General features: G+C 38.6%; 1 protein-coding gene across 2 annotated transcripts in view; it reads right to left on the reverse strand.

Annotated features, from left to right (window-relative positions):
* LOC150077839 (peflin-like) overlaps positions 1–12,035 on the reverse strand; it is a 54,866-nt gene extending 42,831 nt beyond the window's left edge. The window contains exon 1 of one of the 2 annotated variants that reach the window (XM_090384846.1): positions 11,805–12,035. The gene's annotated coding sequence lies outside the window, so the exon portion shown is untranslated. Of the gene's footprint in view, positions 1–11,800 lie in introns of both variants that reach the window. The other variant, XM_090384844.1, reaches the window with a different exon arrangement.
* Positions 12,036–14,143: the final 2,108 nt, after the last annotated feature.

Here is a 14,143-nt window from a genome sequence, read left to right on the forward strand (position 1 = left end):
TTTTAGGGAGGAGGATGCCAGTAGTTTATCAAACTCTAACAGGGAACTGAATGATTTTAAGATAACTGAGAGGAAAGTGGAAGACAAATTGTTGAAGGAAACATAAAAAAGGCAACTGAGGTGGATGGTATCTATCCAATTACACAATCTAAAAATAAGATGCAGGATATTTCAGAGACTGCTGGGAATCATTGGGGTACAAGTAAACACATGGGTTGTGTTAGGGTAGCTAAGAAAAAGAACAGGTGCATGTATACTTGTGTGTACACCAATGCTAGGAGTTTAGTAAATAAATTTGATGAATTTGAGGTATTGCTCAAAACATCAAAGGCAGATATTGTGGGGATTTCAGAGACGTGGTGTCACACAGATATAAGAAATGCAGAACTGGAATTTGGGGAGTACAATGTCTACAGAAAGGATAGACAGGATAGGAAGGGAGGAGGGGTTATGCTATTAGTTAAAAAACACATAAAATCCAAGGAAGTGAAGCCAGTCGACATCGCTGGACAGTGCAGTGTCGAGTCAGTTTGGTGTGACATAAGCATTGGGAGATCAAAATTGAGAGTAGGAGTGTGCTATAGGCCTAATGACTCTGATGAGTATAATAAGAAACTGTTCGGAGAAATAGAGTGGGCCAGTAAATCAGAGAGTCTTATAATGGGGGATTTTAATTTCCCAGATATTGACTGGAATTTGGGGGCTGGTCACTCACACAGTAGCAAGGCTTTTGTGGATTTATTGGATGATTGTTTTCTACATCAGCATGTTCGGGAGGCAACTAGAGGGAGTAATACTCTTGATTTGATTATCAGTAGTGATTCTTCATGCATTAAGAATCTGCAGATAAATGAACCACTTGGTGGCAGTGATCACAGTGTGCTGAAGTGGGAGTTACTCAAAGAGGTAACTACCATTAGGGGTAAAGGGAAGGGGTATTGCTTTCGTAAAGGCGACTACAATGGACTGAGACAGTATTTAAATTCTATACAGTGGGATCAACTGATGATATTGCCAACAGCAAATTCAAAATGGGAAGCATTCAAAGAACTTATCGTGGAAGCTACTAGGCTTTACATACCAACTAAGAAATATTGTTCAAGGTTTAGGCCTAAATGGTTGTCAGATGAACTAATGAGGCATATGGCAGAGAAGAAAAATGCATGGGATACATACAAATTAACACGTGACACGGATGCCTATGATAGATACAAGTTGATCTGTAACCAAGTTACAAAGGAGGTTAGGCAGGCGAAGGCAGATTACGAGAGATCCTTGGCAAGGGATGCGAAGAAAAACAGCAAAGAGTTCTTTACTTATGTAAACTCTAGAAGGAAGGGAATGAATCAGATTGGTCCACTTGAGATCGATGGGTCAACTGTTGATGACCCTGCTCGGGTAGCTAACAAACTAAATGAATATTTTGCATCGACATTCACACATGAGGAGTTATTCAGCGAGGGGAATGCCAGAGGTGTATTCAACTCTAGCAGTAAGCTAGAGAATCTTGTAATAACTGAGAGCAAAGTGGAGGAGAAATTGTTGAAGATAAACACAAGAAAGGCACCCGGGGTGGATGGGATCTATCCAGTTATATTAAAGGAGGCAGCAAAGGAGGTAAGCAAACCCTTAGCCATAATTATGAGAGCTTCCTTGGACTCAGGGGAAGTACCCCTTGACTGGAGATGTGCAAATGTGACCCCAATTCACAAAGGGGGATCAAAGGCTGACACAAGTATTTATAGACCTGTGAGTTTAACTTCTGTTCCCGGAAAATTAATGGAGGCACTGGTGAAGGAGGCACTGCAGGATCATCTGGACAAGACTTCAGTTATAGCTAGGACACAGCATGGTTTTGTTAAGGGGAAGTCTTGCCTGACCAATTTGATTGGATACTATGATGCAGTCACAAAAGAACTGGATGCAGGGAATAACTTTGATATTATATACTTGGATCTTAGAAAGGCTTTTGATACTGTTGCACATGGAAGACTGCTGCACAAATTGGAGCAGTGTGGCATTGGAGGCAAGTTGCTGCTATGGATAAAGGGGTGGTTGAGGGGGAGAAGACAGAGAGTGGTAATCAATGGACACTGCTCATCGTGGACTAATGTTATTAGTGGAGTCCCTCAGGGTTCAGTATTGGGGCCTTTATTGTTTTCTGTATTTATAAATGATATTGATGATGGTATATCAGGCTTAATGTCCAAGTTTGCAGACGATACGAAGGTTGGCAGGGTTGTCAAGGACACTACTGACACTATGCTGCTGCAACAGGATTTGGAAAGGTTGAGCAGATGGGCTTCGAGGTGGCAAATGAAGTTTAACATTGACAAATGTAAAGTACTACATATGGGAAACAGCAACCCCAGAGCAACGTATCAACTCTGTGGTACTACACTGACAGTGGTACAGAATGAAAGGGACCTGGGGGTGGTGGTGCAGGCAGATATGAAGTTCTCTGAGCAGTGCAGACGAGCTGCAAGAGTAGCTCATGGTGTATTGTCAATGATATATAGGAATTTTTCTAGCAGGGATAAGGAGGTGATTATTCCCTTGTATAAGGCAATGGTCAGGCCACACCTAGAGTACTGTATACAGGCCTGGAGGCCTCATTTCAGGAAGGATGTAGAGCTGCTGGAACGAGTACAGAGAAGGGCAACTAGATTGGTGAATGGGACAAAGGGGTTCTCTTACGAAGAAAGGCTTAAGTTTTGCAAATTACAGTGTCTGGAAACTAGGCACCAGCGGGGTGATCTGATAGAGGTGTACAAAGCCTTGAATGGTTTGAGCATGCTCAATGCTGATGGGATTCTTCCTCTAGCTCAGAAAAATCACCTGAGAGGGCATAAATTCAAATTGAGGAAAGACAGATGTAGGATAGATGTGCGGAAATTTGCCTTTAGCCAGCGGGTGGTTGGTGGGTGGAACAGACTTCCATCCCTTGTCGTGGAAGTTGATAGCCTAAATAAGTTTAAGGCTCAGCTGGACAGGTATTTCGAACGAACAGAGGGGTGAAGTGGAAGTGGTTATTTTTATTTATTTATGTTACTTTTTTTTTTTTTTTTTTTTTTTGGCTGATGCTGCATAAGCTTGCTTTCTTGCATCAAATGCCTCTACTAATGCTAATGCTAATCTACCCATTGTTGTGTGACTGAAGCATAATAACAGTCCTCTCTAGATTTGTTAAGGGAAGATCTTGTCTGACCAATTTGATTGGATACTATGAAGTCACAAAACTTCATGGAAAAAATAATTTTGATATCATATACTTGGATTTCAGGAAAGCTTTTGATACCATTGCACATAAAAGACTGCTGTACAAAATGGAGCAATATGGCATTCAGGGAAAGTTACTGTTACGAATAAAGAATAATCGAGTGAGAGAAGACAGAGTGGTTATACAAGTGGTTATGCTTGTATAACGTACCCTGCTCTTTGTGGATTAATTTTATTAGTGGAGTCCCACAGGGTTTGGCATTGGGCTCATTGTTGTTTTCTGTATTTATTAGAGATATTGATGAAGGTATATCAAGTTTGCAGATAATACAAAAGTTGGCAGGGTGGTAATGACAGTAATGATTGTATACTGCTACAACAAGATTTAAAAAATTAGATGAGCTGAGAAATGACAATTGAAGTTTAACATTGACAAATAAAAGTACTGCATATGGATAACAGTAATCTCAGAATAGCATATCAACTGTATAGTACTACACTTAGGGTAATGGAAAATGAAAACAACCTGGAGGTAATTGTGCAGCCTGATAAAATGTTTTCCGAGCAGTGCAGGCAGACTGCCAGGACAGCTCACGAGGTTTTGTCAATGATAACAGGAATTTTGCTTGCAGGGATTGTTGTTGTTGTTATTTGGTTTTTAGGAGCATTAGCAACTAAGGCCATATTGCTCCGGGATATGCGGTGGTCATTCCCTGACCTTTCCGCATCCTCCGTATTTGGTGGTGACGGGCTCGAACCCCGGTCTAATCAAGAAGCGTGTGCTACGCACTGCTGCTCCTTCCCACCTGGCTACGGAGGCGCCTGCTTGCAGGGATAAGGAGATGATTATCCCATTGTATAATGCAATGGTTAGGCACCACCTTGAGTACTGCATACAGGTCTGGAGGCCTCATTTTAGGAAGATGTAGGGCTGCTAGAATGGGTAGAGAGAAGAGCAACGAGATTGGTGAAGTGAACAAAGTGGGTGATCTTACCAAGAAAGGCTTTAGTTTTGCAAATTGCAGCATCTGGAGACTAGGCACCTGTGAGGTGTTTAAGGTTTTGAATGGCTTGAGGAAGGATGGTTGCAGAATACATGTGTGAAGTTTGCCTTCAGCCAATAGGTGGTTGATTGCTGGAACAAGCTTCCATCTGTTATTGAAGCAGATAGTCTGAATGAATTCAAGAACTGAACAAAATATTGAAGAGGATGGACAGATGAATTGGAATTTTTTTTTTATGACCGATGCTGTATAAGCTTGTGTTCTTGCATTATTTGCCACTATTAATACTAATACTAACCAAATTCATTCAATCAGTAATAATTAATACTAATTGAATTCTTTGTAATCAAAGAATAACCAAAAACTAGTGTGTCAAGAAATTTTATGTGGATCACAGAAGTTTTCCTGCTTTTCTTTATAGTTTAGGTCAGTGGTTCACAATGTTCTACTTCTGGTAATTGTTTTTGAATAAAACAAAATCCATAATCATTCTTCAGTGCCCCCACTATAGGCCATAACAAGCTTAATGTTTTTTTTTTTGTCTGAAACTCTGTTCTGTGTTTTCGATTTACTTTGGTACACAGTTCTCCAGATTATTCTCCATGATCTCCTGGAGGAAGCAGAGTAACACCCCGTTGATCTTGGTGCTAGCCAAACATGCCTTTCTTCTTCTCTGTTTGTTAAATGCTAAAGGGTAGTCTGAATTCTAAGCTTATAATAACCGTGAATGATATTTTTTTATAGCAATGCATCTAGGTAAGATAACTTAAAAAGAAATAACTGAGTGCACTCCAAATGATACTGCTCACAAAAAAAAAAAATCTCTGCACAGCAAAGCAAAAGGCTCAAGCTAATGGGAGTGCTGTGGCTCATGGGAGAACTGAAGGGGGGCAGTTGTCCTCTGAATCAACCCTAATTCAGCCTTTTAAAATCTACTGCTTGTTTGATGTTTGTGGAGCAATCAGGGACGGGACATGATATTGCCAAGGGGAATGTGCCTGTGTCTGCAAGATGTAAGGAGTGTGAAGAAATCAGGCGATAACTCAGCATTGTTATGGACCTATATGAGAGCGTGAAGGACAGGGTGGATGCCCTCAAAGGATCTAAACTGAGGGCCCATCAAGCTCTCAGCTGCCCACATCAATGCCATAGCTTGCACATGAACGTCATGCAGCATAACGGCAACCTCCAAGGCAGAATGCGCTGGTCCCACAGGAACAAGTAGTTGTCAGTGACTCTATTGTCAGGGAAACAGGGAACATATGGTGCAAAAAGGATAGGTGGAACAGGACCAGGGTATGTCTGCCAGGGTCAAAGGTTGATGATGTTGTAGAGCAGATATCATCTGCTCTACAACATCACAAAAGGTGATATTGTCGTACACGTTGGCACTAATGATATTAGGAGTAGGAGACCAGTGGAATTATTTAACAAGAACAAGTCAATGTTAAAAAAAAGCTGTGAATTAGGGTTGAATTTGAAAGCGTCTGCAATTCTGCCCAGACACGATAGGAGGGAGTATATGATGAGAGCCTTATTGATCAATTTGGCCCTGGAGAGACTGTGCAAGGCTCAAGGGGTAGAATTTTTCTCAGCCTGGTCTGTGTTTATTAACAGGAGAGACTACTACTACAGGGATGGGATACACTCAAATAGAAATGGTGCAAGAATATTTGCTGATGCTATCGAGGCAGTGTTAGGTGGGTCGGAAAACTGCTAGCTTCTTGCACTGCTCCTATTGGAATGAGCAGCAGCCTGGAAAACAAGATGCAGGGGATTTTAGAGACTGCTGGGAATCATTGCAGTACAAGTAAACACATGGGCTGTGTTAAGGTAACTAAGAATAGGAACAGGTGCATGTAGTAGTAGGCGCCTCCGTAGCCAGGTGGGAAGGAGCAGCAGTGTGTAGCACACACTTCTTGATTAGACCGGGGTTCGAGCCCGTCACCACCAAATACGGAGGATGCGGAAAGGTCAGGGAATGACCACCGCATATCCCAGAGCAATATGGTCTTAGTTGCTAATGCTCCTAAAAACCAAACAACAACAACAATGTAGTAGTAGTAGTAGTGGCATGTGATGCAAGAAAGCAAGTGTATGAGCTTAAGCAGCATCAGCCAAAAAAAAAAAAAAAAAAACACACCATTCCCTCCAAATGCCTGTCCAGTTCCTCCTTACATTTATTTAACCTATCAACTTCCACAGCGACAGATGGAAGTTTGTTCCAGCAATTAATCACCCGCTGTCTAAAGGCAAATTTCCGCACATCTATTCTACATCTGTCTATTCTTAATTTGAATTTATGCCCCCTTAGTTTCGTAATCTGAACAAGTGGAAGGATCCCATCAGAATTCAGCGTGCTCAACCCATTCAAGGCCTTATACACCTCAATCAGATCAACGCGCAGGTGCCTAGTCTCCAGCCACTGCAATTTGCAGAACTTAAGCCTCTCTTGGTAAGAGGATCCCTTCATTCCACTCACCAATCTTGTTACCCCTCTCTGTACATGCTCAAGCAAATCTACATCCTTCCTAAAATGAGGCCTCCAGACCTGTACGCAGTACTCAAGGCGTGGCCTGACCATTGCCTTATACAGAGGGACAATCACCTCCTTTTCCGTGATTTGTATATTTACGTGTACACCAATGCTAGGAGTTTGATAAATAAATTTGATGAATTTGATCTGTTGGTCAAAACATCAAAGGCAAATATTTTTGGGAGATCAGAGAAGAGGTGTCACACAGATATAAGGAATGCAGAAATGGAATTTTGGGAGTACAAAGTGTACAGGAAGGATAGACAGGTAGGAAGGGAGGAGGGGTTATGCTATTAGTTAAGAATCACACAAAATCCAAGGAAGTACAACCAGTCGAGATGGCTGGACAGTGCAGTGTTGAGCCAGTTTGACATAAGCAATGGGAAATCAAAATTGAGAATAGGAGTGTGTTATAGGCCTAATGCCTCTAATGAGTATAATAAACAACTGTACAGGGAAATAGTGGGTCAGTAAATCAGAGAGTCATATAATTGCGAATTTTAATTTCCCAGATATTGACTGGAATTTGTGGGTTGGTCACTCCCACACTAGCAAGGCTTTTGTGGATTTATTGGATGATTGTTCTCAGTGTGCTCATGTGGGATTTACTCAAAGAGATAACTACCATCATGGGTAAAGGGAAGGGTTTTTACTTTCGTAAAGGTGACTATGGAGGTCTGAGACAGTATTTAAATACTATACAGTGGAACCAACTGATGATGTTACCAACAGCAAATTCAAAATAGGAAGCATTCAACAAATTAATCTTGGAAGCTACTAGGCTTTTCATAACAACTAAAAAATATTGTTTAAGATTTAGGCCTAAATGGATGTCAGATGAACTAACGAGACATGTGGCAAAGAAGAAAAATGCATGGGATACATATAAATTAATGGGTGACATGGAAGCCTACAATAGATATAAGCTGGTCTGTAACCAAGTCACAAAGGAGGTTAGGCAGGCAAAGGCACATTACAAGAAATCTTTGGCAAAGGATGCAAAGAAAAACAGCAAAGAGTTCTTTACTTATGTAAATTCTAGAAGGGGATGAATCAGATTGGTCCATTGGATATCGATGGTTCAACTGTTGATGATCCTGCTCAGGTAGCTAACAAACTAAATGAGTATTGTGCATCTACATTCACACATGAGGAGTTATTCAGGGAGGGGAATGCCAGAGGTGAATGAAACTGGCAGTGAGCTAGACGATTTTGTAATAACTGAGAGCAAAGTGGAGCAGAAATTGTTGAAGATAAACATAAGAAAGGCACCTGGGGTGGGTGGGATCTATCCAGTTATATTAAAGGAGGCAGCAAAGGAAATAAGCAAACCCTTAGCCATAATTATGAGAGCTTCCTTGGACTCATGGGAGGTACCCATGGACTGGAGATGTGCAAATGTGACCCCAATTCACAAAGGAAGACAAGTAATTATAGACCTATTAGTTTAACTTCTGTTCCAGGGAAATTAATGGAGGCACTGTTTAAAGACTGCAGGATTATCTAGACAAGGCTTCGGTTGTAGCTCAGATACAGAATAAGTTTGTTAAGGGGGTCTTGTCGGACCAATTTGATTGGATACTATGATGTGGTCACAAAGGAACTGGATGCAAAGAATAATCTTGATAATATATATTTGGATCTTAGAAAGGTTTTTGATATTGTTGCACATGGAAGACTGCTGTATAAATTGGAGCAGTATGCTATTAGAGACAAATTGCTGCTATGAATAAAAGGATGGTTGAGTGGGAGAAGACAGAGAGTGGTAATCAATGGACACTGCTCTTCATGGAGTAACTTTATTAGTGGAATCCCAGGATTCAGTGTTGGGTCCGTTGATGTTTTCTGCATTTAATAATGATATTGTTGATGGTTATGAGGCTTAATGTCTAAGTTTGCAGTTGATACGAAGGTCGGCAAAGTTGTTAATGACACTAATGACAGTACACTGCTGCAACAGGATCTAGAAAAGTTGAGCAGATGAGCTGAGAGGTGGCAACTGAAGTTTAACATAGACAAATGTAAATTACTGTATATGGGAAGCAGTAACCCCAGAGTAACGTATCAACTGTGTGGTATACACTTACAGTGGTAGAGAATGAAAAGGATCTGGGGGTAATTGTGCAGTCGGATAAGAAGTTTTCTGAACAGTGCAGATGGTCTGCAAGAGTAGCTCATGGTGTCTTGTCAATGATATATAGGAATTTTTCTAGCAGGGATAACAAGATTATCCACTTGTATAAGACAATGGTCAGGCCACACCTTGAGTACTGTATACAGGTCTGGAGGCCTCATTTTAAGAAGCATGTAGATCTGTTGGAACGAGTACAGAGAAGGGCTACAAGATTAGTGAATGGAACAGAAGGTTGCTCTTATGAAGAAAGGATTAAGTTTTGCAGATTACAGTGTTTGGAAACTAGGCACCTGCAAGATGATCTGATTGAGGTGTATAAAGCCTAGAATGGTTTGAGCATGCTCAATTCTGATGGGATTTTTCCTCTTTCTCGAATAATCACCTGAGAGGGTATAAATTCAAATCGAGGAAAGACAGTTGTAGGATAGATGTGCGGAAGTTTGCCTTTAGCCAGTGGGGAGTTGATTGGTGGAACAGACTTCCATCTTTTGTTGTGGAAGTTGATAGCCTAAATAAATTTAAAGGCTGAGCTGGACAGGTATTTGGAACGAACAGAGAGATGAAATCAGAGCAGTTTTTTTTTTTTTTTTTTTGGCTGATGCTGCATAAGCTTGCTTTCTTGCATTGTATACCTCTACTAATGCTAATTACTTTAGTAGTCATAATACATTTTTTTGGCTGATGCCGTATAAGCTTGCTTTCTTGCACCATATGCCTTTACTAATGCTAATGACTATGTTTTGAAGAACTCTTTCCAAGGATAGTGAGCTGATTATTATTGCTCAGGAAGCAAGTTTAACTAGTTATTAGTTTTATTATTTTATTTTCTCATAACTCAGGGAATGAAGTCCAGCCTCCTGGTAAAAAAAGTTAAATACCATTGAACCACAAGAAATGATATATGCATTTAAAAATTCTAAAATAAAAACAAATAAAAATAAGTGGTGGCACGAAACTCATTTCTTTCTTCTATAGAATTACTTTAGTAGTCATAATACATTTCCAGGATAGCATATCGAAAATATGCACAAAAATTAGGAGTTAAATATATTATAAATTAATAATTTTAATATCTTCAGTGACAATAGAAAAAGGGAGGAAGCCAGGATGCCTCTGTGGATGGCTAGTGCCATCGTACACATACCCTCAATACTGGATCCCCCTACTACAATACATCTACCATATAATAGTATATTCATCTTCTATCCCCCCTTTACTGCTACCCACAACCAGTTAAGTCATAAATAATATAAGATACATTTATTTACTGTTACTTTTTTAACTTTGAAATACTGATAAATGACTGGATGCAACACACTTTTGATTTATTTATTGTTAATTTATAACTTTTATTTTTGGAGAGTGAGGTTATTGTATTAACCCTTCCTCCACCCCATCCAAGAACAGGAATGCCTAGTGATGGCTGTCATAGGTATTAGTAAGTAAAAATAAGTGCAGAAATGCAAACTCTGGCTTTTCCAGAGATTGGACCTCTGCACAAAAAGTATATTGATGAAAATATTTATAACTGTTATGTATTTGCATGTTTAGAAATTACCAGAAATAAATATTTGCATTATTTGGCAGAAAATTTATAATGATAGTAACTTGTCATTTATCAGACATGTATTTAACAGACTAAACAAAACTTTTCCTCATCTTCTCAACAGCTGTTACATCAGAAATATTTCACAAAACTGCTTTAACATCTGTAAAAAAATTTGTCTATTGTCAGCTTGTAAAATGCTACTGCAATGGTGATGAAACATTCAACGTTGAATCTTGCTATAGCAATTAACTTAGTGGATAGTCCAACCAGGAGACCCCTGCAACTGTAGAGGGGTCCCATGAAGTAGTAGTGTTGGTCCTCTGAATAAAAATTTATGAAACATTTATTATGAAATTAATTTAGTCATTTCTTATATTCATAATTTATGTGTAATATTCTCAGACTAAAATATACTCGTGATTGCCAGGATTCTTATTCAAACCCTGTCTGCTCTGCCTATGGTTTTAAAAACAATAAGTGTCTTGGAATTATTCATTTATGGACAATTTGCAAAGCAATGTTAAGGTTATATATCCCAGGGGCTCACATCTGATGAGTATGGGCTTGGAACACCCAGGGTCCTGACCTGGATATCATCCCTCTTCTCTTTCTTGGCGATTCCCTTCTACTTCTGACACACACACACTCTTTTTCTCTCTCAGGGAGACTCGGAATTTTTTTTTTTTTTTTTTTTTTTTGCTGGTGCAGCATAAGCCTCAGGCTTCCTTGCACTATATGGCTAGTAATAATAATAATAATAATAATAATAATTCGGTGAAAATAGGGGAGGGTGAGCACAATTTTCATTAATAGACAACGTAAGGGTCTCAGAATTCTGTCTCGCAGGGGTTCCAGAAACAGCTGGCTGGTCTTTGCGGAACTTGCAACCATACTGGTGGATATACAAATTTTAAAAATTCTCAACCATAATAAAAAGTTCTGTTTCTAAAATTACGCATCTGTCTCAGAAATAAATATCGAAATTTACGCAATAAGTGTGATATAAATTTTGTGATGTGTGCAGTAATATTAAGAACAGAAAATAAAACCCATTTTTGATTATAAACCGTGAAAGTGAAATGCGGAGTTATGAAACTTGGGAGTAGAGAAATCATATTAATGGCCTCTTCATTCTAAAGGATGGAAATCTTTACGCATGTGTCTTCATTGCAGCGCATCAAAAGAATACAATGAAGTATTAATAAAAATTAATTTGATACATTAATAACATGTACTGAGATCACCAACATCCAAGGCAATGACTTATAAAAATGCTGGCAATGTCATTTCACCGGAATACTCTAATCAGCGAAATCTCGAATTAATCTTCATCTCAAGAAAAAGGAATATTTATTCACTTACTGTTCTTTATAGTTAAAGTTTTTCCAATCAAATTTGTCTTTAATCTCTCCTGTTTCTTTTCTTACACAATGTTGAATTTATATATTACAGTTCACCGGATAGTTTAATATTGGTTGTCCACTAAAGTTCATAATTCATTCCAACAAACCAGAATTTAAAGAGCAGAGCTAGTTTATTGAACGACGAATCATACTAAGTCACCAAATAAAAAAACATCAAAAACAAAATCACCCTTAGTAACATCTTCGCAGATACACGTGTCGGTATGTGACGTCACTTCATTTCCCATCTTCCCCCCCCATATTATTTTATTTTACTATTAAAAATAATAATAATCCTTAAACTGTTAAATATTCTTAAAATTAATACTGTATAAGATTTTTCTTGAGAATATCACATATGAAAACTTTCAGTGAGCACGAGGAAAGCGTGTGTTATTGGTCTGCCCCAACGTTTCCAAAGTGCAGTTCGCTGCCCGGTACTAATAAGGATTAGTAGAAAAGCATATGATGCAAGAAAGCAAGCTTATATAGCAACAGTCAAAAAAAAAAAAAAAAAAAAAATATATATATATATATATATATATAATAATAAATAAATAAATAAAACCTTCCTGTTTCACCTATCCAGTCATTCCAAAGGTTTGTCTAGTTCAGCCTTCAATTTATTTAAGCTATCAACTTCCACAACAACAGATGGAAGTCTGTTCCAGCAATTAACTACCCGCTGGCTAAAGGCAAACTTCTGCACGTCTAATCAACAACTGTCTTTGCTTAATTTGAATTTATGCTCCCCTCAGGTGCGGAATCTGAGCAAGGGGGACAATCCCATCAACATTGAGTCTGCTCAATCCATTCATGGCCTTATATATCTCAATCAGATCACCTCTCAGGCACCTAGTCTTCAGATGCAGCAATTTGCAGAACTTAAGCCTTTCTTGGTAACAGCAACTCTTTGTTCCACTCACTAATCTCGTTGCCCTTCTATGTACTCTTTCCAGCAGCTCTACATCTTTCCACTTGCCTTTAGCCAGTGGGTGATTGATTGCTGGAACAAACCATCTATCCTTGTGGAAGTTGACAGCTGAAATAAATTCAAGGCTGAACTAGACAAACTTTTGGATTGAATGGATAGGTGAAACGGGAAGGTTTTTTTTTTTTTTTTTTTTTTGGCTGATGCTATATAAATTCGCCTCTACTAATGCTAATGTTATGAAAAGGTGCTCTCTATCTTGTGGCAAGTCGTGTATAACTGTGATTAGTTGGCTACGAAGGTCCTCGTAGCGAAAGTAGATATAGAGTAGATGATGCCAGTCTTCTATATGGCTGCAGTGGCAGTAGGAATCTGCAGTAATGACCAGAGATGCTAGTTTTTGGTTGATTGGACCATGTCCTGTTAATAGGAAGGTGATATATATATACCTGGAGAGAACCGTATTCGAAGCTTCGGATAGACAATTGCTATTTCTAGTATAAACTTCTTTGTGATGGGTCCCTGGTAGAGTCAGTCCGTTGTGCTTGACAGATTAGGTTCAGTTTGCTAGAGAGAATCTGCTTTTCTACGTGATCCTAATTACTGTCCTATACCGAGTGCAGTTTTTATTAGAATCACTTTCTTCATTTAATTATTAATGATAGCAACATTAATAGTGTTAGTCAACGCAGTGACGTAGGCGTTTTATTTGGAAAGCCTGATATTTTAAGCCTAGCTCTTTTAAGTCATGATATTCTGGTTGCAAAAGCTAAGAGTCCTCGTAAGCTTTAATTTGAAGACCTGTACCATGCTAATGTGATACTCCTATTCTATATGCGAAATCAATACAATTTGTTATAAATTGCGACCTTGGATAATCAAACGAAACTAAGTTAAACACATCAAGTATTTAATACTTTTCAAAATTTCTAATGGGAAATTAAATATATTTAGAAAGTAATTATGTTCACTAGGGGCGAAAAATCTCAATCTTTTAGTAAATGAAGAGAGAGAAGTCAAACTTGGTTATTACGGGTTGAAATTTGCAAAACTTTGTTCACATATGTGTTAATGAATCAAGTTAAAGGAACACTTCATCCTTCAGAAAACAGTTCTCCAACTGCTCCAATTCTATAATGTTTATGTAATAATACACCGAATTCTTAAAATTCTCTAAAATATTTACATGATCAGCATAATGAAATACGTTTACGAAGAATGTTTTTTGTTAGATAATTTTTGAGTATCACGTTGGATTACTATATTAACTGACTGTTAAACTTCAAATAATAATGTCTGGCTAGAAAAATTAGATCGACCTTTAATTGAAAAATGTACAAACTATACATCTCTGCCAACTTCACACT

Source organism: Mastigoproctus giganteus, chromosome 11, assembly GCF_048544385.1.
Source record: "Mastigoproctus giganteus isolate SK-2022 chromosome 11, ASM4854438v1, whole genome shotgun sequence".
Lineage (NCBI taxonomy): Eukaryota > Metazoa > Arthropoda > Arachnida > Uropygi > Thelyphonidae > Mastigoproctus > Mastigoproctus giganteus.